This window comes from Prionailurus viverrinus, chromosome B3 (assembly GCF_022837055.1).
Source record: "Prionailurus viverrinus isolate Anna chromosome B3, UM_Priviv_1.0, whole genome shotgun sequence".
Taxonomy (NCBI): Eukaryota; Metazoa; Chordata; class Mammalia; order Carnivora; family Felidae; genus Prionailurus; species Prionailurus viverrinus.
Genome location: NC_062566.1, coordinates 7,157,901 through 7,181,648, shown reverse-complemented (window position 1 = coordinate 7,181,648; position 23,748 = coordinate 7,157,901). Strand labels below are relative to the sequence as shown.

The 23,748-nt window shown below is 44.5% G+C and overlaps 1 long non-coding RNA gene across 2 annotated transcripts in view; it reads right to left on the bottom strand.

Annotated features, from left to right (window-relative positions):
* The window catches only part of LOC125168692 (uncharacterized), a 40,028-nt gene extending 24,008 nt beyond the window's left edge, over positions 1 to 16,020 (bottom strand). The window contains exons 1-3 of one of the 2 annotated variants that reach the window (XR_007153254.1): positions 15,899 to 16,020; positions 15,098 to 15,293; positions 9,250 to 10,225 (exon numbers count right to left, since the gene is read on the bottom strand). This is a non-coding gene — a long non-coding RNA (uncharacterized LOC125168692). Of the gene's footprint in view, positions 1 to 9,249; positions 10,226 to 15,097; positions 15,294 to 15,898 lie in introns of those variants that run through there. The other variant, XR_007153255.1, reaches the window with a different exon arrangement.
* Positions 16,021 to 23,748: the final 7,728 nt, after the last annotated feature.

The window sequence follows — 23,748 nt, the reverse complement described above, 5'->3', positions numbered from 1 at the left end:
CAAGTAAAGACGTTTGAAAACACCTAACTTCCAGTTTGAACCGACAGAGAATTAATGGCAAGAATGCAAACGTACATAACACCTTAAAAAATTTCTGAATTTCTTAACTGTGTCCTTCTAACACGAGCGTGAGCTTTACATTTTTGTGTCCACTCGGCATCAGAATTGCCCCATTTCCTCTCATATGACCAGCTACAGAAAATTCTCCACTTTCAGAATAAGAACATTTCCCCCATCCCCCTACCCCCACCAAACAAGAGAATATGGAGTGGGAGAAATCGGTGCGTGGCTTAAGTTTTTCACCCTTGTAGAGTTAAGAAAAACACTTCAGCATGAGGACAAAGCTCCCTTGTTTAAGAGCCTCCCCAGCTGCACTTCAACTAAATATATCCTGGGCAGAATGTTTTCATTTCTCCACCCCTCTCCTGGAGCCAATCACACGGTGACAAACAGCTCAGAGGCCCCCGGGGACTGGCACAGCGGAGGTGAGGCCTCGGTTACAGGCTTCACCTTCCTTTCCTGGGCTGGCCTGCTCTGTGGCCAGCCCGCTTCCCCCAGAGGCTGCAGGGAGCACAAGGCAGGCTCACGGAGGGCTCCGCGCAGGGAGGAGGCCTGCAGGGGTTAACTCGGAGGCCTCTGCCTGGAATTCAGGCACCACCTGGGCTGACAGCATGAATGACTCATTGTTTCCCCTCTGAACAGTCTGAGGAGTGCTTCTCGGTTGTCAATAACCGAGGCAAAGTAAAATTGTTGCTTCCCTTTCAACATAACCAATTTTCTAAATCTGAATATAGAACTGGAAATCTGGAGAGTGTGTTTCTTCTGCAGCAACCGTAGCCAAGGTTACTGCTTTGAGTTGGTCTGCAGGGACAAAGGATTTAAATTTATGGTCTACAAACAGAAAGAGGCCTAAAGCCAGGGGTCCTTTCATTTACAGCTGTGTGACAGGTCCTATAACACAAAGCAAAGTTGGTTTAAACCTCTAGTCTGCCTAAACCTGTGCTCTGACCGGATTCAGTACTAGATTTTGTATGACTCATGCGTTGTATAAAGGGAAATTTTGACTGATCATTTCCCAGAGCCAAATTGAAGACGCACATGCACGGAAGCCCACAGATGAGTCTTCCGCACCCCTATTTCTAAAGTAGCATGTTAACAGTAATGCCCCACTTAGGATTGTCCTGTATGGCACCCTTCTTTGATGTCAGCAAGTTTTATGCTCCTTGGGAAACTGGGTTGGTAGATTTTTCTGGACTGTGGGATCTCTTGCTTTCCGTAAGTATAAATTTAGTCCCAAAACTTGAGAGCCTGACTATACAGACATTGTACTACTTTTCTGCATTTGGGTCACACGCAACACATTTTGAACTCTTGTTTCCATGGTCCTTTCCATTTCCTTATCTACAGTTTAGGTATCTCCTGGAAAATGGTCAAAAGGAAGACGTAGAAAGACAAGAAAAAAGTCCTGTGCAGATTTAGGATCTAGGCTCCAAGTCAAATCTGGGAGGTTAGCACACAGCAGAGGGTTTTCCTCATCAAATTAAGTAACAGCCCTGAATAGATTCCAAGTCAGTTTGACTTAGAATAAGGAAACGAACAGTTGGTGTTGAAGAAAAGGGAATATGCATGGGATGTGAAGATTAAATTGGGTGATTAATAAAATGGCAGAGATGCCGTCATTGTAATCACCATCGGTCAGTTTACATATCCTTCAAATCACCGCAGCAATAGGAGACTGGTTTGGTTTTGGCTGGTTTCCTGTGATATATACAGGGCTACTCCATACCATGGATGGAAACTCATGCAGATTCTGCATTGGAAAGAACCAAAATAACAAACAATAATTGCCCTCTCTTTCAAACCAACGCTATAATTTGGCAAATTGAGTATCTTTCTTTAATTGTCAGTATCCTTTAAAAAAATTTTTTTTAATGTTTATTCATTTTTGAGACAGAGAGAGAGAGAGAGAGAGAGAGAGAGAGAGAGAGAGAGAGATGGGGAAAAAAAAACAAACAAACCCTGACCTAAAAAGAAAAAGGAACGTGGCAGGCACACTCGAGATTCTTAGGTTAGCCCTTCCCCATTTGTCCGAAGGCCAGTCCTCCCTCCCCCATTTCTTTGGCTTGTTTGTCTCTCTCAGCCATGGGCACAAATGCGGAAGCTGTAAAATTATCAATTGCTCAGGGCTCAGATCTTTGGAGAAACTGTCTCTCCTGAGTTCATCAATGTAAATAAAGCTCTGATCCTCCAAGATCTCCGCTCCAAGAGTGATGCTTGGTTCTTCCATCAGTGATTTAGCCTGGTTCCCCAACCGGGAAACCCAACCCCGCTGGTTCCTTGTTGCCACTGGTCTGGGACAATGGTGGGGTGGTGATGGAACGGGGAATCTCAGAGGAAAAGAGTGCTCCTGCCAGGTTGTTCGGCAGCTTCCAAACCCTATTGCCTCTGTCTGACCCCGCTCCGTCTTTCCACCGGACTCGAAGAGACTTAGCAGGTGAGGGCCTGGACCCGACGACGGAACTGGTAAGATACTATGCCCCAATTCAGTCAAGCCCACCCATAGGGGTAGAAGGGGGACCTGATCACTCCTCGGGGACCTCAGAGGTCTCACAAGTAGGAATTCTGTGGGAGGGAATGTAATAACCTCTGGTGTGTATGCGAGTGTGAATGTACAACTCGGTCTGGCTTGCCTGCCGAGTTCGACTTTATGGCTCCACAGATGGGCACCCTTAAGGTCTCCAGAATTCTACAGAGTCTGACTGGGCTCTCCTGCGTCGTGATGAAAGGCATATGGTCCAGGGTGGCATTAGAAATAGGCTCCGACTGTAAGTCACAAAGCTGAGTCCACTATGGCTAAGCCTCACCAAATCTCCTTCCGGACGTGGCCAGTCAAGCATCTGGTCTCCTCGTTTGAAGGGACCACCCTCCCTTTGTCTGTCTTCGTGCCACCAGACAGGGAGACTCAGAAATGGGATCAAAACAGAATAAGCCCACAGTCCTCTAGCCTATGCTCAAAAATTTCAAAAAGGGGTTCTTAAATGATTATGGAATGAGGATAATGCCAGGAAAGTTAAAAACCCTATGTGAGTTAGAATGGCCTACGTTCAGTGTAGGATGGCCCTTAGAAGGGATGTTAGATGTCCAAATAACCCAACGAGTCTAGCTGGTAGTCACCAGGGATCCAGGTCACCCTGACCAATTCCCACACATCTACTCTTAGCTAGAAATTGCCCAAACCACCCCCCCCCCCCGCCCCTGCCCCTTGGGTGCGATTTGTCCATAGCAAACAGGGCCAGGCAAGGGTCCTAGCCACCTCATCCGAAAAACCAAAGACACAACAGAGGCCCAGCTCTCCTCTAGTGTTGGCTGATGACCCAGAGGACGATCCTGTCCTTCCCCCACCCTATGACCCACCAAGGCCTACAGCTCCCGCTGCCCAGGGACCTGACACCCATCCACCTTTCGGCTCTCCTCCTCCCCCCAACTCTGCCCCCCCTGGTGCTGAGGATTCACTCGCACCTGGGGTGGGGAGGGGGGGGGGGGACAGACTATGCCCCTGACCTGGTCCTAGCGCCCTCCAGATGCCGGTACAGGAGATGCAGGAACCCGAGAGGCAAAATGAAGACGGAGCAATTCAGCCCGGCTGTTCCATGACGTGTTATCAGCCTTTCTCCACCACTGACCTCCTCAACCGGAAACACAACACCCCGTCCTACTCTGAGAAACCACAGGCAATGGTGGATCTGATGGAGTCCCTCTTCCAGACTCAGCGGCCAACTTGGGAAGACTGCCAACAGCTATTCTGTACCCTGGTTAACAGAGAAGAGAGAAGGAGGGTGATGAAGGAGGCCCAGCGATACCTAGAGGAGCATGCCCCCTCGGGAATCATTGACCCTGTTGCCTGGGCTAGGGCGGCCGCTCCCAAAGAACACCCAGCATGGGACTTCACCACGGACGACGGATAGGCCCACATCCGCTGATACCAGGAAACCCTCCTCTGGGGAATCCGAGCAGGGGCCAAGAAACCCATGAACATGACCAAGACATCATCAGTCACCCCACGACCAGGGGAGTCCCCCGGGGACTACTATGAAAGACTTTATGAAGCCCACCGGGTCTACACTCCATTCGACCCTGAGGCACAGGAAAGCCAACAAATGGTAAATCCCTCCTTTGTGGCTCAGGCCCCCCCAGACATCCCGAGGAAGCTTCAGAAACTAGAAGGCTTTGCTGGTACGAATATCACTCAGCTAATAGAGGTCGCCAAAAGGGTCTACATAAACAGGGAGGTCACAGCCGAAAGGGAAGCTGAAAAGAAATTACAGAAAAAGGTCACCCTCCTCACTGCTACCCTAAACGAAAAGGATAATACAAAGATGGGGAAGCCTCAACCACCAAAAGGGGGGAAGCCCAGAGCCCCCTTGGTGAAAGATCAATGTGCCTATTGTAAGGAAAAGGGACACTGGAAAAATGACTGCCCTAACCATAAGGGGACCCAAAAGCCTAGCCGATACAAGGAAGAACCCCAAGAAGGAGACCTCATCGGCCTCACAGAAATAGACTCAGACTGAGGGGGACCAGGCTCTCTCTCTCGGCCCCCACGAGCCCACGATCAGAATGAAAGTGGGGGACCAAACAGTGACTTTTATGGTTAACACTGGAGCTGAGCACTCAGTCGTCACTTCCCCAGTGGCCTCTTTCAGCCAAAGACTGCAACCATCCTTGGGGCTACTGAGACGTGGGCAGTACAACAGCCTTTCTGTCAGGCTCAACAATGTGAACTCCGGGGCCACAAGGTCTGACATGAGTTTCTCTACCTACCTGATTGCCCTATTCCCCTCCTGAGCTGAGATTTACTTTCCAAGCCTGGGGCTCGAATAACTTTTGAGCCCACGGGACACACCAGCCTCCGATTAAACCCAAAGCAGGAAGAGACCCTGATGTTAACAATCACCATACCGAGAGAAGAATGGAGACTATTCTGTGCCCAGACCCGACCCTGTAGCCCGCCAGAGTTCAGGCTTGCCTTCCCTTCTGTGTGGGCTGAAGGTATCCCACCTGGACTAGCCTGAAATCAGGCCCCTCTATCACTGTTGAACTCGTCCCGGAAGCCCAGCCTCAGAGGCAGAGGCAGTACCCACTTCCACAAGAAGGTAAGATGGTCATCCAAGAGCATCTGGTCAAACTGAAAGAGGCAGGTATCCTAGTTAAATGCCATTCAGCTTGGAATTTCCCACTCTTGCCAGTCAAGAAGCCAGGAGGAAGATACCGACCGGTTCAAGACCTATGGCCATCAACAACATAACTATTTCTCTGCATTCAGTGGTTCCGAACCCATACATGCTCCTCAGCCAAATTCCAGGATCAGCCAGATGGTTCACTTGCCTGGGTCTAAAAGGATGCCTTCTGTCTCAGCCTAGTTTCCCAGAGCTAACCACTGTTTGCTTTTGAATGGACTGAACCCAGTACAGGACATCAAATGCAACTCACTTGGACCCACCTTCCACAAGGGTTCAAAAACTCACCAACCCTCTTCGGGGAGGCGCTGGCTGCAGACCTTGCCGACTTTCCAAGAGAAGCCACGAGATGCACTCTCCTCCAGTATGTGGATGACCTCCTCCTTGCCAGCGACACCCAAGAAAACTGCACAGGAAGCACAAAGGCCCTCCTGCAGCCCCTGTCAGACTCGGGGTACCAAGTCTCTGGAAGAAGGCACAGATCTACCAGCAGCAGGTCCCATACTTAGGTTTCCTCCTCACCCAGGGAAAGAGAGAACTAGGGCTGGAAAGGAAGAAGGTCATCATCTCTTTGCCACAGCCCCAAACAAAGAAGGGCCTGCGGGAATTCCTGGGAGGCCACAGGATTATGCCGCATCTGGATCCCTGGGTTCTCAGCAGTGGCAAGACCCCTCTATGATCTATTAGGGGGAACAGATCAAAAGCCCCCTGTGTGGACTGAGGAAGTGAGAACAGCCTTCACAGAAATAAAGACAGCTTTAAGGCCGGCTCCAGCTCTGGGCCGCCCAGACACAGAAAAGCCCTTCAATCTCTTTGTACATGAAAAAGACAAAATAGCACTCGGGGTACTCACTCAGACTGAGGACCTTGGCGACAGCCAGCTGCATACCTGTCAAAGAAACTGGATCCTGTTGCCGCAGGGTGGCCACTATGTCTTAGGGCACTAGCGGCCACAGTCCTACTCATTAAGAAAGCAGACAAACTTACCCTGGGGCAAGGACTTAATGTCAAGGTCCCACACACAGTTATGTCCCTCATGAACACAAAGGGGCACTGCTTCCTCTCCAGCTCTTGGCTAACATGATACCAAGGGCTCCTCTGTGAAAACCCGTGGGTCACCCTCGAAACAGTAAGGACATTAAACCCAGCAACTTTCCTCCCCATGGAAGAGGGGGAACCCGACCATGACTGCTCCAAAGTAACAGATGAGGTCTATGCTAGCTGCCCAGATCTACGGGATCAAGCAATAAAAAATCCGGAGCTCACCCTGTTTAATGACGGTAGCGGTTACTTACAGGAGGGTGCTCAAAAAGAAGGTTATGTAGTGACCACAACTACTGAAGTCTTAGAAGCCAAGGCATTACCTGAAGGGTGGTCAGCACAATGAGCTGAACTATATGCCTTAGTCCGAGCTCTCACCCTCAGTGAAGGCAAACGAGCGAACATTTACACTGACTCTCGATATGCCTTTGTTACTGTACCTGTACATGGGGCCATCTATAAGGAAAGGGCGCTCCTTACTGCCACAGGGAAAGCTATCAAAAACAAGAAAGAAATATTAAAACTCCTTGAAGCCATCTGGCTTCCAAAGGAAACAGCAATCCTCCACTTTAAGGGACACTGGAAGGTAGACGACCCCACGGCGCGGGGAAAGCGCCTGGTAGATGAAGCAGCCGAGGCCGCAGCCGGCAAAGACACAGATAGGCCTGCAAGGACCCTGATGCCTCCAGTGAAAACCCTTCCACCCAGTTACATTGGAGAAGAGAGAAAATTGGCCGTGGCAGAAGGGGCCACCCTGACTGAGAAGGTATGATGGTTATGCCAGATGGATGTGTCTTCGTTCCATCAGCAACAGGGGGACACCTAGTCAAGGAGTATCACCAACTTGCACATCTAGGAAAGACTGCGTTAGAGGCCCTCCTCAAATAATACTACTACATCAGCCAATGCCCAGTGCTATGCAAAGCTGCCAGTGAACAATGCATAATATGTGCTAAAAACAATGCTCAGTCTGCACCATGGCCCCCACCAGGCGTCCAAAGAATAGGAGCTACCCCCTTTGAAGGTCTAGAGATAGACTTCACAGACGTGCGGCCAAGCAAGGGGTTCAGATACCTCCTGGTGATAATGTGCACATACTCTGGATGGGTTGAAGCCTTCCCGACCAGGACGGAATGAAGCCAAGACTTGGCTAAAGTCCTCCTGCGGGAAATCGTGCCCCGGTTGGGCCTGCCCTTAACAAGTCACAGTGACAATGGGCCCACATTTGTGGCGGACATTATGCAGACCTTGACTAAGTCTCTCAACATTACCTGGGGACTCCACACCTCTTACTGGCCCCAGAGCTCAGGAAAAGTAGAGCAGATGGATTGCACCCTCAGAGAAACCTTAGCAAATTCCTGTCAAGAGACTAGCCTCCCATGGCCAGATTTACTGCCCTTAGCTCTAGCATGCTTGCTGCACACACACCTGGGACATTAGGTTTCTCCCCCTTCGAGTTAATATATGGGTGGCCTCCCCCATGCCTGGGAAATCTTCCAGGAAAACTTACATCAGGTTGGGGATAAAGGAATAAGTGAACAGCTTCAGGCACTGGAGACCACCCTAAATGAGTTACAAAGATATATTATAGAGAGGGCCCCAATTCTCCTAGGGTCCCTAGTACATCCCTTGTTGCTAGGAGGCTCAGTCTGGGTCAAGGACTGGAAAAAGAAACCTCTTAAACCACAGTAGACTGGGCCACACAGTGTTATCTTAACCACCCTTACCGCCCTTAAGGTTTCAGGCATCACCCAATGGGTTCATCATTCCAGGGTCTCAAGAGAGCCAGTCCTGAGGAGTCTCTGACCTGGAGAGCTGACCCAGACCCAGTAGACCTGCTCAAACTAACCCTCTGGAAGGCTCCGACTCCTGAGACCTTCAGCCCTGCTCCAGCCACGTCCCAGAAGCTGGCTGGTCTAAGCCTGGCTGAAGCCTGAGGATTCGATGGATTAATTGGACCATCCTTAACACCCCTGTTCAAGCAACTCTGTCAACCCCTGCCCCTTGCCTTGTTTCTTGCCATCGGACTAGCAGAGGTTGCCTCAACAGATTGGACATGGGTCAAAAAGCTTATGTTGGGTCTCACCTACCTCCCCTGGATGGGAGGGCTATTATGTATTCCTTAGATCTTATGCTAACCTCTCTCACCCTCACAATTATTGCATACCCACAATGTCCTGAGGATTGTTATAAGATGGTAACAAGAGGAAAGTCAGAGAAAACAAAAGCATTCAGCTCCCTCACCTCCTCAATAGAAAATGTTACAAGGCTGGGGTGGGGAGGGGCTTTGTTTGCCAGTCACAGGACGCTGGGTCACGTTAAGTTTTGGGCCACAGAGATTATCAAAACAGATGGACTCTGCAAAAACAAGGGCCTTACAAAAGGGAAGAAAGCCTGCTTTACTTACCTTCCCCTGTTGGGAATGTCAGATGGGGGAGGAATGCAGGATAAAGCCCTTCAAAAGGTTATAAAAAATACACAGGCCAAGCTGGTACAGCCATAAAGGCGACCACTCCAACACCCTACCGGGGCCTAAACCTCTCGGCCCTTAATCAAATGATTTCTGATTTCCCACTCTGGTGCTGGCCAACACCACCTACCAGACCCTCCATGGCATAAACAACACCATCCAGACTTGCTGGATGCGTTTGCCTCTCCCCTGGAAGGGCTTACTTAGCCACTCTTGTCCCCTGGGACTGGGAAGCTCCTGAAAATCTCACAACAAATGTTACTGTCTTAATTGGGCCCTTGGCTACAGGGGTCCTTCTCACAAATGCTGTTAATCTAACTTGGATACTCCCTGAGGATACAGACGGGACCTCCCTATGCAGGAAAACCTAACCATAGATAAAAATGAAACCCTATGCTCACCTCCCGGGGTTTTCTGCCTATGCTCCAATTCAGCCTATCAATGCTTAGAGGCCAACTGGACTCAGATGCGCTAGTCTTCCTACACCCCCCCACCCCCACCCCAGATACCTGTATACACTGAAGGCCAATTCCTGGCAGCCTTTAGCCCTAAGCCCCAGGCTAAACCAGGAGTCCGGCTACCTGTCCTAAGACAAATAGGAATTGCTACAGGGATAGGAACCGGGAGAGGAGGCATAGACTCTTCTGTAGGACTATACCACAAGCTATCCCAGGAACTAAATGAGGATGTGGGGCGGGTCGCTGACTCCCTGGTGACCTTACAAAATCAAATAAGCTCCCTGGCAGCAGGAGCCCTCCAAAATAGGCGAGTCCTCAATCTCCTTACTGCAGGAAAGATAGGCACTTGCATCTTTCTAGGAGAGGAATGCTGTTATTTTGTAAACCAATTAGGAATAATCACAACTAAAGTCAGGGAACTGACAGAAAGAATTCAACGCAGAAAACAAAAGAGTAACAGTCTTTGAAAAGGATGGGATTTTGCAAGTTGGACACCTTGCTCCCTGCCCTGGCAGGACCACTCCTTTCCATAACCTTGCTCGTAACCACTGGCCCACACATCCTAAACAGCCTGGCGTGCTTCACTGAAAAGACTGCCACATGCCAAACTGCAGCGTGTATTTCAGCCCTTCAAGGATATCAATCGATGAGACAGAAAGATGACGCCTACTAAAAGGAAGATTTTTAAAGGCATCAAAGTGGGCGAATGATGCGGGGTGGGGAAAACAAGACCCTGACCTAAAAAGAAAAAGGAATGTGGCAGGCACACTCGAGATTCTTAGGTTAACCCTTCTCCATTTGTCCGAAGGCCAGTCCTCCCTCCCCCTCTTCCTTGGCTTGTTTGTCTCTCTCAGCCATGGGCACATATGCGGAAGCTGTAAGATTATCAATTGCTCAGGGCTCAGATCTTTGGAGAAACTGTCTCCCCTGAGCCCATCAATGTAAATAAATCTCCGATCCTCCAAGATCTCCGCTCCAGGAGTGCCACTTGGTTCTTCCGTCAATGATCCAGCCTGGTTCTGTAACAGGGGAGGGGCAGAGAGAGAGGGAGACACAAAATCTGAAGCTGGCTCCAGGCTCTGAGCTGTCAGCACAGAGCCCAACACGAGGCTCAAACCCACACACCGAAAGATCATGCCCTGAGCCAAAGTCAGATGCTTAACCAACTGAGCCACCTAGGCAGCCGATTGGCAGTATCCTTAAAATAAAGCGAGGGATCAAAATACTTGTGCTGCTACCTTTGTTGAAGCTAACGAGAATCTGCAAAGATTCAATATTTCTCCGTTTTTGTAGACAGGACACAGTTATTACAGCATGCTTAGAGAAACAGCAATAATCAAAGCTTCAGTTTCTCACATCAAGCCACAAGTAAACGTGTAGTTCTCTGAATAAGCCTGTTTTTACATCACATACAAGGAATCTATTTGCCAACGAACTTCCTTAGCTACTAAAGATTGTGTGGTCCTTGTGCCAACAACATAATCGAGCATGACTGTTAAAATATCTGGAGGACTGTGATCAGATGGCAGAATAAACAAACCCTACTACGTGCTCTGGATTTTCTAACACAGAACGAAATGTGAATTTCTGGGCAGCTTTCTAGGTGCGGAAAGAGGCAATTTATTTCCATTTTCTCAGCAGCAGAGCCACCTTACCCAAACCTTACAGTGTCTTTTCAAGAAATCACGGAGTCTTTTCAAGAAATCACAGGTCTCAGGACTCCAACTTTGCTTTTAGGTCCTTTCTATGGGGTGGTGGGTTCTTTTGGCTTTTCTCAAGTCCAAAAGAAACGCAACTTGCATAGCTGATTGTTTTCTCTCCAAGTGCATAGAAGTCTTTCACAAGGAGTGTTAACAAATGTAAAATTCTCTAACGCATCCTCCTCCTTTAGACACCCCTCCCCAATCGCTGTATAGCCTTCACTTGTTTTTAAGTGGGCCTAACAGGAACACTGGAGGTTCTTAAAGACAGCAAATGTCAGAATTAACTGTGAGGCTTTTCCTAACAGAGCCCACTACCAACCACTCCCCCAGTAGCTCTACACATTTGAAAAGGACAGGTACGGCCAGGCAAGACAATAACTTAATGGCTTTTAAATCCAGGCAAGGAAAAGGAGACAGGTGACTTGAGCTTCATTTTATGATGTCACAGCACGTTCAGGGCAGAAAGGAGTACTTTGCATTTTATCATTCCATTTTATCATTCCAACTTAATAATGCCATTAAAGGACAGCAAACACTCAAGGTGTTCAGAAAGATTCCCTACTCCCTTTAAACCAGATAGGATGCCTGTTCAAACAATGTAAATCTAAGCTATGACAATTTAGGAGGAAAAGATAATTAAAAATCCTACCTTGAAAACAAAAGCTCTATTAAGCAATGTTTGAAACTTCTTAAGTAAGATTTTGTTATCTTGATCAGTTTTACATGAGACAGAGTATCAATATTCACTTTGTACGCACATCACATCGATGATTCTTATCTTACTGGTGTTTAGAGAGAAAAGTTAGTATTTATTTAGATGCTCCTTGTGATATGTAAACACAGATTGCAGCAGGACTAACAATTTGCTCTTATTAGGAAATTTTACAGAATAGTTATCAGTTCTATCCATCAAACATTATCATTTTAAAGTGCTGTGATTAAGCTTCTGAAAACCAATTACCTGAATGAAGTGAACTTTTTTGTTGTGCGCATTCTATGCCTGTGGAGTCATCAAGAAGAGAGGGCATATGTATGAATCTACCTCACTGGGTTTTGCTAAATTGCTCTCGGAATCTGAGCATCACATGCATGCTCGACCAATCTGCCGCAAATGTCAAAAGAGATAGATGTTCAGGGAGAAACTGAAGGACTTGATAATGGTGGTAAATTGGAAAGTCTGTTTAAGTACCTGAATTAAAAAGTTTGGAATCCTAACCATCTGCTGAACTTATTTTTCTCTTCTCTTTTCTTCCCTCCATTCTTCAAATAGCTTTTGAGTATCTATGTACGGGTCAAAAACTCAAATATCCGTAGTGGCCAGGAACAAACGTAAATAAGCAAAGCAGGTGGGTTTTAAGAAAAATAGAGACAGACATATTTTATGTGTCTAATCAACACAGAGACAACTCTTCTCTCCCACCACGAAATGGGCTCTCTCCCACTATCCTCAGAAGATGCTTTAGTCTTGCTTCCTCTCTTTTGGTACTGAGAAGTATTTTACTCTAAGAAAAGTATCAGTGCGCACTCACTGTAAATGATACCTCATACTTAGCTTCAGTGGGAAAACAATAGGGAGTGGCAAAGGCTGAGGCAGAGTGGAGAGCTCCTGTCCTGTCTAAAGTGGCGGTCTCTGGGTCCCTGGCTCTTGATTTCAGCTCAGGTCATGATCTCAGGGTTCCTAAGATAGAGCCCTTTGTCAGTCTCTGCGTTGACAACGTGGAGCCTGCTTGGCATTCTCTCTCTCTCTCTCTCTCTCTCTCTCTCTCTCTCTCTCTCCTCTCTCCCTCTGCCCCTCTCCCACTCATGCTCTCTGTCTCTGTCTCTTAAAATAAACAAATTTCAAAGGATAAATCAATAAAGTGGCCAGTATCTTTACCAGGTACCTGATGGAAGCAGGTACCTCTCTCTCTCTCTCTCTCTCTCTCCTCCTCTTCTCTCTCTCTCTCTGCCCCTCTCCCACTCATGCTCTCTGTCTCTTAAAATAAATAAACGTCAAAAGATAAATCAATAAAGTGGCTAGTATCTTTACCAGGTACCTGGTGGAAGCAGACCCAGGATGGCCACATCTTAATTTTAAAGAGACGTCAAAGACCCTGGTTTGTAGGTAAATCCAGATTTTAAAATGTGATCTGGAATTTTTAAAAACAAACTTTAAAAAGAGTTAAACAAAATAGTTTGGTGGTCTGGATGAAGCCTGTGATTCACCAGTTTGAGCGTCAGGCACCCTGCTGTGAGGTGTTGGGAATTCAAAGCCTTTTTTTTTTTTTTTTTTTTTAGAAAGATCTTGGATCTTGGGGTGCCTCGGTGGCTCAGTTGGTTAAGCATCCGACTTCAGCTCACGTCATGATCTCATGATTTGTGAGTTCGAGCCCTGCGTCAGGCTCTGTGATGACAGCTCAGAGCCTGGAGCCTGCTTAGGATTCTGGGTCTCCCTTTCTGCCCCTCCCCTGCTCTTGCTCAGAAATAAACCTTGAAAATTTTTTTAATTAAAAAAAAAAAGAGGGGCACCTGGGTGGCTCAGTCGGTTGAGCGTCCGACTTCGGCTCAGGTCACGATCTCGCGGTCCGTGAGTTCGAGCCCCGCGTCAGGCTCTGGGCTGATGGCTCAGAGCCTGGAGCCTGCTTCTGATTCTGTGTCTCCCTCTCTCTCTCTGCCCCTCCCCCGTTCATGCTCTGTCTCAAAAATAAATAAATGTTTAAAAAAAATTAAAAAAAAAAAAGAAAGATCTTCAATCTCAAGAAGTTTATGGACTAATACATTTAACATGACTAGGCACCCATGTCTATGTGTGCCCAGGGGAGACCAAGTCAGATGCAGGTCAGTGGGCAGGGAGGCTGGTCAGGAAATGATTCCAGAAAGTAGGTATGCTGAGCTGTCTTACTAGTTGAGTGACACAAGCAGAAACGTAGAGGAAGGAGGTCCAGTGTCAGGTATCACCCTATGCTAAGGCACGGAGGCCACAAGCAACCTGAGCCTTTTGTTAAAGAAGCTGAGGTCGGGCAGAGGAGGCTTAAGAGGTTGGGGGAGGGGGAGGTCCTCCCCGTCAGACATGTCCAAGGTTATGCAATGAAGAGGGAAGACAGAAGAGTTAAGACTGAACTCAAAAGTACATGAAAGCCAGTTGTCTGTTTGGCAGGTCTTAGACACATTTTCACGGTCTAGTGCAGCACGCAAATTCACTCAGCATCTGCTGGAAATTAGATGTAATTTCAAAGTAACCAGGAAGTAAGAATTCGAATTAAAATAGAAAACCTAACCCTCAGCATTAGGTAATATGCTTCTCCTGGCTTCCTACTTTTTAACTCATTATTATGTCTGTGTGAAAAGGCGGGCTGGTGAGGTGAAAATTTGAATCCAAGTAGATTCCTTGATTGGAAGAGCTGACCTGAGTGGTCTCTGTATCTCGTGTCAGGGTAAATATAAATCTAAAGAAATAAATTTCCCTAGTACAGAAGGGGGTCTCTAAAGTCAAACATTTACTTTAGAAAATTTGTGATTGTAAATTCTCTGCCCCTTTGAGAGGCATGTAAACCTTTTTAAAAGCTAAATAAGCCTCTTGCCCTTTTTACAACCCGGGAATGACCTGGGAGCCATCTCTTTGAAATGTAATCACCAAGGAAGAGAGCATCCCTATTTCTGTGGGAGGGTAGGAGTCTAACTCAGGTTCCCCGTTCCAAGTTACAAAACCTCCTGTGATAAAGGTGTAAGTTTACTTTTTCCTTTGGATAATGCGAATTAGCTAATACCAATTTCCAGCTGCCAATTGCCAAGGTGAGTTCAAGATGAACTCTGTATGACAAATGGTGCCAAGTCCTCTTACTTAAAACTAGTTATTCTGAGAACAGGTATGTGATAGGGTGTATCTGCTTAGCTGTGCAAAAGGGTGAAATTTCTTTCTGTCCTTCCAATCTCTCAATGGATTGATGTGATGCACGTCCTATTTCGGTTTAATGCTTTCTTTATTCAGTGATGAAACTGTTGTCTTTCTCTTCTACTTGTGCAAAGATCTCTTCGTGTTGGCAGAAGATTTTGTTTTTAATTTTATTTGCCCAACACCTGCCACCAAGGTTAGTTGAATTTGTGTCTTCCAGCTCGGGGTCTGGTAAGCGTCTAAATGCCCTGACTGATACAAGTGTGAAAAGTCTATTCACAACAAAGAGGAACATTATTTCAGGGAAAGAGACTTACACGCTCGTCCCCCCAAAAGTGCTGCAATTAGAAGACATCATGGACTCCCTGCTGTGTTTTCGGAGGCAGTATGTGGCACAGCGGCAGCCTGGCGCAGGCTCTCCTTAGACTGCCTGGGCTGGACTCCGTTTCCCTCATTTACTAGCTGCGATGCTTCCGGCAACTACTCGACCTCCTGGTGCCTTAGTTTCCCTACCTGTAAAACAGGAGAGAAAAGCTATCTCATAGTACCCGCCTCTTAGCACAGTGCTTGGCTAGTAAAAAAAGCCTCAAAAATTAATTAGGATTATTTAGCAACATTATTCCAAGATTTGTTACAGACAGAAACGCCTCTGGGACGTAAAGATGAATAAAACATAATTCCTATCCCCAGAGGTATTTACCATCTTAGAATAATGATAATGGTACCATGAGATTAATCTGGGTTTAACCTAACCTTTCAGGAAAAAGAAAAACAGAAAAATCAACAGGTATTCTTAAAGGAGAGCGGATACGGCCAGGGGGAATTACCCTGATTGAGCTCCACTTAATTATATGGTCTTTAACATGGGGCGTCATAGACCGGTTTAAATTTGAAAACACTTCTTCCTCAGCTAGTGTAACAGGAAAAAACAGAATTCTTATCAAAAGAAACGAACGTATCCCCAACTTTGAAGCCGAAAGACTAGGAGACCACGGCTCACACACCCTGAGGCGATCCCCGATTTTTCTCCCATCCAGACAACCTCAACAGAGAGGACTTTTGTAAAGTTCTAATTGTAAATAAAAATTGACAACAAACACTCTTAAGGCCAGACATACAATTCTCGCTTTCCGCTAAGCTTAAGGGTGTTCAATAGGCTTTGTTCCGTGCGTATTAAAACAGAGCTCGGAGGCCATCTTGGAAACAAAAGGGCTTTGGGGGCCGGCGGTAGAGGAGGCGGTATCCTGGCAACGGGAGGCGCGCGATGAGCCGCGCAGCCGCACTCCGTCGCACCCTGCCCCCTGCCGCGTGGGCGGGGCTGTCCCGGCCGTGGAAAATTACCGCGGCTGCTCTTAAAGGCACCAGCTCATTTCGTACCCGAAGCCCCTGCGCTAGTGGCCCTTGTAAGCTAAGATGTAGAGTCTCCATTTTATCTTCCTAGAGGAAATAAATTCATTTCGCGGTCTATAGGACTAAATCTATAATTAGGCAAATAATATCGAAATGAATAAGCTTCCATATAGCCAGGAAAAGGGGGGAAAACCCCAAACACCTGAAATATCGGCTCTGGTGCAAAGAGCCACTAAACACACGAGAACGGGAAGAAAGGAACAACTTGAGGGAAAAACTTACATAGACTATGTATGCAACAAGTTTAAAAATGATTCGGCTCTGAAGCAAAGTAAACCTATTTTTGACAGATGGATTGACAGATTAGAACACACTAAACCTTACAAAAAACAAGATAAACGTGTTTAAGAGGCAACAGGATGGGTTCAACGTGCATCAAAAATTTATCCTCTCTTTATAGATCAGTTTTTGCGGTAGAATAAATAATCTATGAGATTTTTCCTGGTTCTTAGTCGTCAAAGAACTTTCTTCATGTTCGAAACTCTTATGATGTACAAGTTAAGGGATAGGTTTATTGCTGTCTTACTTCTCTGAAAGAACAAATAAATAACCTAATTCTCCTGGTTTTTGCAACGTAAACATCTAGGATATATTCTACTACGCTCCGTGGCTCTAAATTTATTCCCCTTACCAAGCTATATTTACTAGAAGCCATCCTGGAAACATCGGGGTGAAAAAGAAATATTGGCCTTCCCCAAGTAAAGCTCTTGACGTATTGAATCTCTGTTCAATCCGTTTTAAAATATGAAAGATGGTCCTTCACTCTGTTCCTCCTCTGTTGGTTTTCTGGGTAATAGTTGTCTTTTCCTTTGTAAACTATGGGGCATACCCATTCACTCCTGTACCCAGACTCTGACTGCAGACGTCACTGTGTCAGAATGGATCCTTGCGAAATGTGAAGGTGATGTTCCAGGCTTATCGTGGCCCTGGCAATTGGATTTTCCACTCCAGGACTGAGCCATTTTCCTTATGCTTTTTTGCCTTATTAAGTCACATTATGTCGCCACCCCAAGCCCTTTTTAAAATGTCCCTTTTTCCCCTCCTAATGTAAATTCTGTCACATTCCAATCACCACTTCTTAGTAATTTGATGGACGTTTATGTTTTTTTCCAGAACTCACAGCTGTGATATTTGAGCACTAAGCATTTTTTTTTTTTTTTTTTTGCACGAGTTTAGACGCGTAGGACGTTTAGCCTGTAAGTTTCAAGTTGGGATGTTAAAGAAGAGAGGACACTTGTGACATTATCTTACTTTGTAGAACCACAGGGAAAGCTAATTACATGTAACAAAAAGGTGTGTGGTGTAGAGTTGTCAGTCGCTCCTAAGCTGTAGGGGAATGTGCTTTAATGTCAGGGGAAATGTTCTTTTGAAACAAAAATGTGTGCAGGCGCTGCTAGTGTCTACATTTTTGGCCTATGAGATTTACCAGGGCTAAGAGACTGAAATCTGAAAATGCCCATGTCAGATGAGATGCTTTTTCTAACTCTTTACGGAGTCTTGCCATGGAAAGCCTGGTCTGTAATAATACTTCACGGCTGCTGAGCTGGCCAGTGAAGGTGCTGGTGCTTGGTAGTGTGGCTTCTACCCTTCCTCCACAGCGAAGTGGCGTTTTACAATCTGAACAGCTTTTGGAGGAGGTTGATAAAGGTTTCTAACCTCGGAGGGCAGCCCTGATGCCTCCTGTGGGCAGCCTGCTGTGCTGGGACATAATCTCTGTTTCGAGATGGAAAGTTCAAATGGAAACAGTCACATGGATTTTCCCTCTCAGATCCAATTCTACAATTAAGTGGCTAAGAGTCTAAATTACTATAAATTAGAATCTAACTCTGATGGTTTAAAATGAAGGAGTTTTGGAAGGAAGCAAAGTTTTTAAATATGTAAAAAAAAAAAAATGAGTAAGCCAAGTTGGGAGATGTGGGTTGTTTATTTAACAAAGATGGTAAGACTGCATAGTTCACACAATCCTCAAAGAAGAATCAACCGGGTCTGAACACAGGAAGACAGGGTTTGGGAATTCGGCCTTTGTGGCAGGGTTGCCAGATAAAATACAGAATATCCAGTCACATTTGGATTTCTGATAAACAATGAATAATTTTTTTTTTTAGTAGAAGTAATATTGGGGACATAATTACGCTAAAACTATTGTTGTTTCCTGAAAATTAAAATTTAACTGGGCAACTTGCATTTTTATTTGTTAAATCTGGCAATCTTACTTTTTTAAAAATTAATTTATTTATTTTGAGAGAGAGAGCGTGAGTGGGGGAGAGGCAGAGAAAGAGAGAATCCCAAGCAAACTCCACACTGTCAGCACAGAGCCCGATGTGGGGCTCAAACTCACTAAACCGTGAGATCACAACCTGAGCCGAAAAGCAAGAGTTGGATGCTTAACTGACTGAGCCACCCAGGTGCCCCTGGAAATCCTACTTTAAGGGACCTAAAAAGGACACATTTAATTAGGTTTCTCCATCTGCATTAGAGTGGTAACGACCACTGAAAGCTCCCGGTTCAAAATGCCAGGCTGAGGTGTGAAATATGACACACAGCATACAACTATGTTACCACAAATAAGTAACAGATGGCTATCACATGCAGCCCATCAAAATATCATGAGCACTTACTATTACCTTGTTCATTCATCCATTCACGCAACAATTATTTATTGAGTCCTTTGGTGCATCAGGCATAAATTCCAGGACCAGTAAGATAAGCAAAAGTAAAAATCCCTGTCTTAGAAGAGTCTTTATTTTTGTCAAGTGAACTAACATGGGAACTGATAATTGCAGTCAATGACTAGTGATCACAAGTTTGATAGATAGCCATGGGAACATCAAGTTTATCTGACTAAGGCAGAGGAAAAACAGCCAGGTTTCAAAGGGGAAATGCTTTTGGAAGATGGCTGGGCTCACCACTGTATCACCAACCTGAAAGAGGAAGGGACTTTGAAAGAGACTGAGCCAGGAAAGTAGGAAAGGACATTAGTAGAGGAATCTGCTTGTGCAAAGGCAAGAAGTGTGAAGAGACTGGATTTAGAAAAAAAAAAAAATCAAACACAACAGGGCAAACCAACAATGGAAAAAACCATGAGAATCAGGTGTAGCTGGAGCTACGGAGAGGGTTTGCTGGGAAAATCTGATAATATAGGGTGGGGCCAGATTATTAAGGTGAGTCTACAAGAGCTCAAACTCTCCTTTGGACAACCAGAATAGGATCAGGACAGTGGTGGGAGAGACCCATTGCTAGACTTTTTCAACTCACTCCAAACAAACAAACAAACAAAAAAAGTATGTGTGCATGTGTATCATCTGGGCCTGGATCTTTGGAACCCAAAAACGAATACAATATTGTGGTGCCTGGGTGGCTCAGTCGGTTAAGCATCGGACTTCAGCTTAGGTCGTGATCTCTCGGTTCGTGAGTTCAAGCCTCACATCGGGCTCTGTGCTGACAGTGCAGAGTCTGCTTGGGATTCTCTCTCTTTCCCTCTCACTCTCTCTCAAAATAAATAAATAAACTTAAAAAAATGAATACAATATCAATCCTACCTTCTACGTGCTCTTAGTTTTCTCGGGAATCCAGTCTCTTAGGCAGTTACATTCAATACAATGGGGTGAACTACATTCAAAACACCTGGGCAAATCAGGAAGTAGGAAGGAAGGAGAAATTGGCTGGGAAGGGAGGGAGTGGGCCAGCCAAGGCTTCCCAAAAGAACAGATGCTTGGAATTAAGGTATTTTTTTAATTTAAAGAAAATGTAATATTTTATAGAAATAGTCATTTTCCCAATGGAACAAAAGAAAATATACAGTGAAAAGAAAAACTTTCCTCACCCAGACCCTTGACTGCCCATCAGAGGCAACAACCACTATTAAATTAATATAAATGTAATGTAAATATACCAGCCTTCTCTCTTCTTTTTAGACAAGTGGAGGTGTCTTCTACTCAGCTTTTTATATCTCAATTTTTTTAAATGTAACAATATATTTTGGAAATCAGTACTTGTGGATCTACTCACTTCTTTTTTATAGCCCTGTATTTCCTTATAGGGATAAATCATAATTTTTATACTAGTGGTCTACAGGACATGTAGGATTTTACAATATTTTGTTTTGCTATCACAAATAGTATTTTTATATATTCTTTTTTTTTTTCCACATGTGTGAGGCTACCTTTGGATGTATTCCTAGAAATAGAATTCCTGGATCCACAGGTTGATGCATTTAAACGTTGACGGTTTTTATAACAATTGCCCTTCTAAGGAGTTACATTGATTTATACTTTCATCCTCACGATATTAAGGTTTGAGTTTTGATGAATGAGTAGGAGTTTGCCAGGCAGATAAAAGAGCTAAGGGCATATTTAAAGAGTGACACAAAGGACAGCAAGCTGGTCAGGGCACTAGGCAGGACGGCTGCAGACTGGTTAGGAAGCAATTGGTCAAAGGAGAATGAGGAACAGAGTGCAGGTAGGAGGTGGATTAAAGTATAAGGATTAATAATCAGTGCCTTCTGCTAAGAGTTTACTTGTGCCAGGCACTGTGCTAAGCGCTATGTACTGCCCATCATTTACTTCTCACCACAAAGAAATAGAGAGCTCCAATTTACAGGGATGGAAGCTGAGGCTCAGAGATGTTACCCTGCTCAAGGTCACAGTTTGTAAATTCCACAGAACTAGAACCCAAATCCAGCCAAGCCATTAACCACTGCTCCATGGAGCCTTGAAAGAATGAGAACTTTAGAGCTATCTGATATGGGGGAGAAGGGATTTGGGGAGACTAGAAGGTAATAATGCATTAACAAAGCCCTGGCTCTGGTGGAACGTGCCCACAACTTGCCAGTACAGCAGTGTAGACTTTAGGGCCTAAAGTCTAGGACAAGAGACAACCTAGATTCCCTCTATTATTTCTGGCAGGGCTGACTTGAGGGGCTAGTTTATGAGACCTCTGCCTTTCATTGCTGACCACTAACTGTACCTGAGAGTGAAATCTGGATGTTTCCAAGATTAAAGAATATTAAATAACTTTAAGTATTACAAAAATATATTTATTCTCCTTCTCCTCCTTCTTCCTACTCCCAGCCCCCTTCTTCGTTTATATCAGTAGCAGATTTTAAACTTCAGTTTCATCGCTTCTCGGCCTTTTGGCTAAGATCAAGTGTAAACTTCAATCCCAAGGAGACAGGTTTCTAAGAGCTATAGAGCTCCCCAAAGCTGCTCAAAGTCCATGGTCCCTTAAAAGAACTAAAATGTAAAATATTCATCCATTTGCTGTCTAAGGTATCATCTATGAAACACAAATGATAAAATGAAAAAAATCTAGAGCTGTTTTTAAAAGGATTGGAGTGAAAGATTCTCTTACAACAGGTTTTAATTTCAGATACACAGTGCTGGTAGAAACAAAAAAAAAATCTTCATATATTTATTGCTGTTTGTCTGCAGAATCAGACTATTGAGTAGCTGGTCTCAAAAATGACAGTCCTTAAGTAGAGATAAGCCTCTGCACTGGGGTACTGTCACCAAAAGGAAGACTTCTATAACAATAATGATTGCCATGTATGGTAGCTCTTCAAGTCTCAAATGTTTGAATATTCTTAACAAACTTATTTATTCTAGGGCAATGGATCTTATTTCAAGTTTAGTAATTAGGATTTCATTTAAGGAGAGACTAGGGTTAATTAATTTATTTTTTGAGACTAGGGTTGTTTAAAGTATAGGGATGAATAGAACTGATATTGCCCCAGGAAAGAGTGTCACATTCTCTGAGATAATTCTGAAATGATCACAGAATGGCTGCTGATTGATATGTATCCTTTATGCATACATTTGTCTAATTCCTTTTTACTTCTCAGTATTCTCTAAAGGATTGTTAGAGAGAAGGATGTGGCAAACAGGTTAATTTTGTAAGAATGATCTACACAGAATAGTTTCCTTTTATTTTTTTATAAAGTTTATTTATTTTGAGAGAGAGGGTGTGCACATGCACGTGCGGAAGAGGCAGAGAGAGACGGAGAGAGAATCCCAAGTAGGCGCCACACTCGGCCCACAGAGCCCGACATGGGGCTCTCAGGAACCGTGAGATCATGACCTGAGCCAGAATCAAGAGTTGGACGCTTAACCAACTGAGCCACCCAAGCACCCCCAGAATGGTTTCCTGGTAAGGAGTATCCCAGTATCATCACAGTGATCTACAGAAACCTTAGAACTACTGGGCTTGGTCATTTTGCTTCCAACAGAGGTGTTTTTCCTGTCCCCATGATTAAAGGTCTAGCAGTATAGCCACAACAAAACCACTGGAAACAATAAAATGATATATGATGGTTAGAGGCCTTTAAACTAAAACCTCATATTCCCTTAGTTCATTTATTCTATAACAAGAACTACAAAGTTGATATACTTGCCTCACACCGGAAAGAAAACTTCAGCAATTAATTTCTTTTTGTGTCACATTTATACATAGAAATGAAGTAGTTCCAAGAAAAAGAGGTCTCTGCATTTTTAACAGTGAAAGGATGCCTTTTAAATGTTTAACCTAAACACTCATGTCTGGTACATATTAGACATGCATCCATATCAAAAACAATGTGCCAAGAATAAATGATTTATAATCAAAACAAATAAATTAAGAAGAGAGCAATGAAAGCACAAAAGATGGGATTTGACCTTAGGTGGCAGGCTGATGCACAGTAATTAGAAGGCTCAAGATGGAATGCTATTAACGCCATAGTTTGGGGAGGCAATATGTACCAACTAATCTTAAAAGCTCAGATTCATTGTAAACCTTATTTCTCAAAATGTGAAAAGCTTTTTGTACGTAAGTATTTGTTTCAATACTACTTACAAGAGCAAAAATTGGCAAACAAATTCGGTGTTCGATAGTAAGTAGTTAATGGTTAATTCATTTGATAGACTATTACACAGGCTCTAAAAATCATTAACATTCTAATTCGACCTAAGAAAATGTACATTATACGTGGCTAAATACAAACCACGAGTTGCAAAACTAGGGATGGTATTACTTTAAGACAAACCATTTGTTTAACAGTGGTTATACTTTGATAGTGGCATTCTGGGTGATTTTCTTTGTATTTTTCTGTACTTTTCCTGTTTTCTATTGAGCATAATTTGTTTTAGTAATATAAACTAAAGCAATATATATTTAAAAGGTACCAAATTGTACACACAACATAATCCCCCGACAACAAACTTAAAATAAGTTTAAGTATCTCTTGATACTTAAGTATCTTGAATAAGTATCTCTGAATTATTGGAGTACAGATTCTTTTAGTTTTCTTCTAAATTTTTTTTTGTTAAAAAAAAATCAAATTTGCTATAACATTTCATTCTAAAATTTAAAGTCCATTTTCTCCTTTTAACAGGAGGGCAGTGTTAATGAAATTCTTGGAGGCAAACAACTTAAGGCCTGAGGATACTAATTCTTGTGCTCAGTGCTTTTTGCAGAAAAAAGTTGCCCAAGATCTGAATCATGTGTACAAAAGGAGACAAAATGGGGGTAATCACTGCAAAATACAAAGACTAAATGGGGCAGCCCCCTTTTGACCACATGCTTG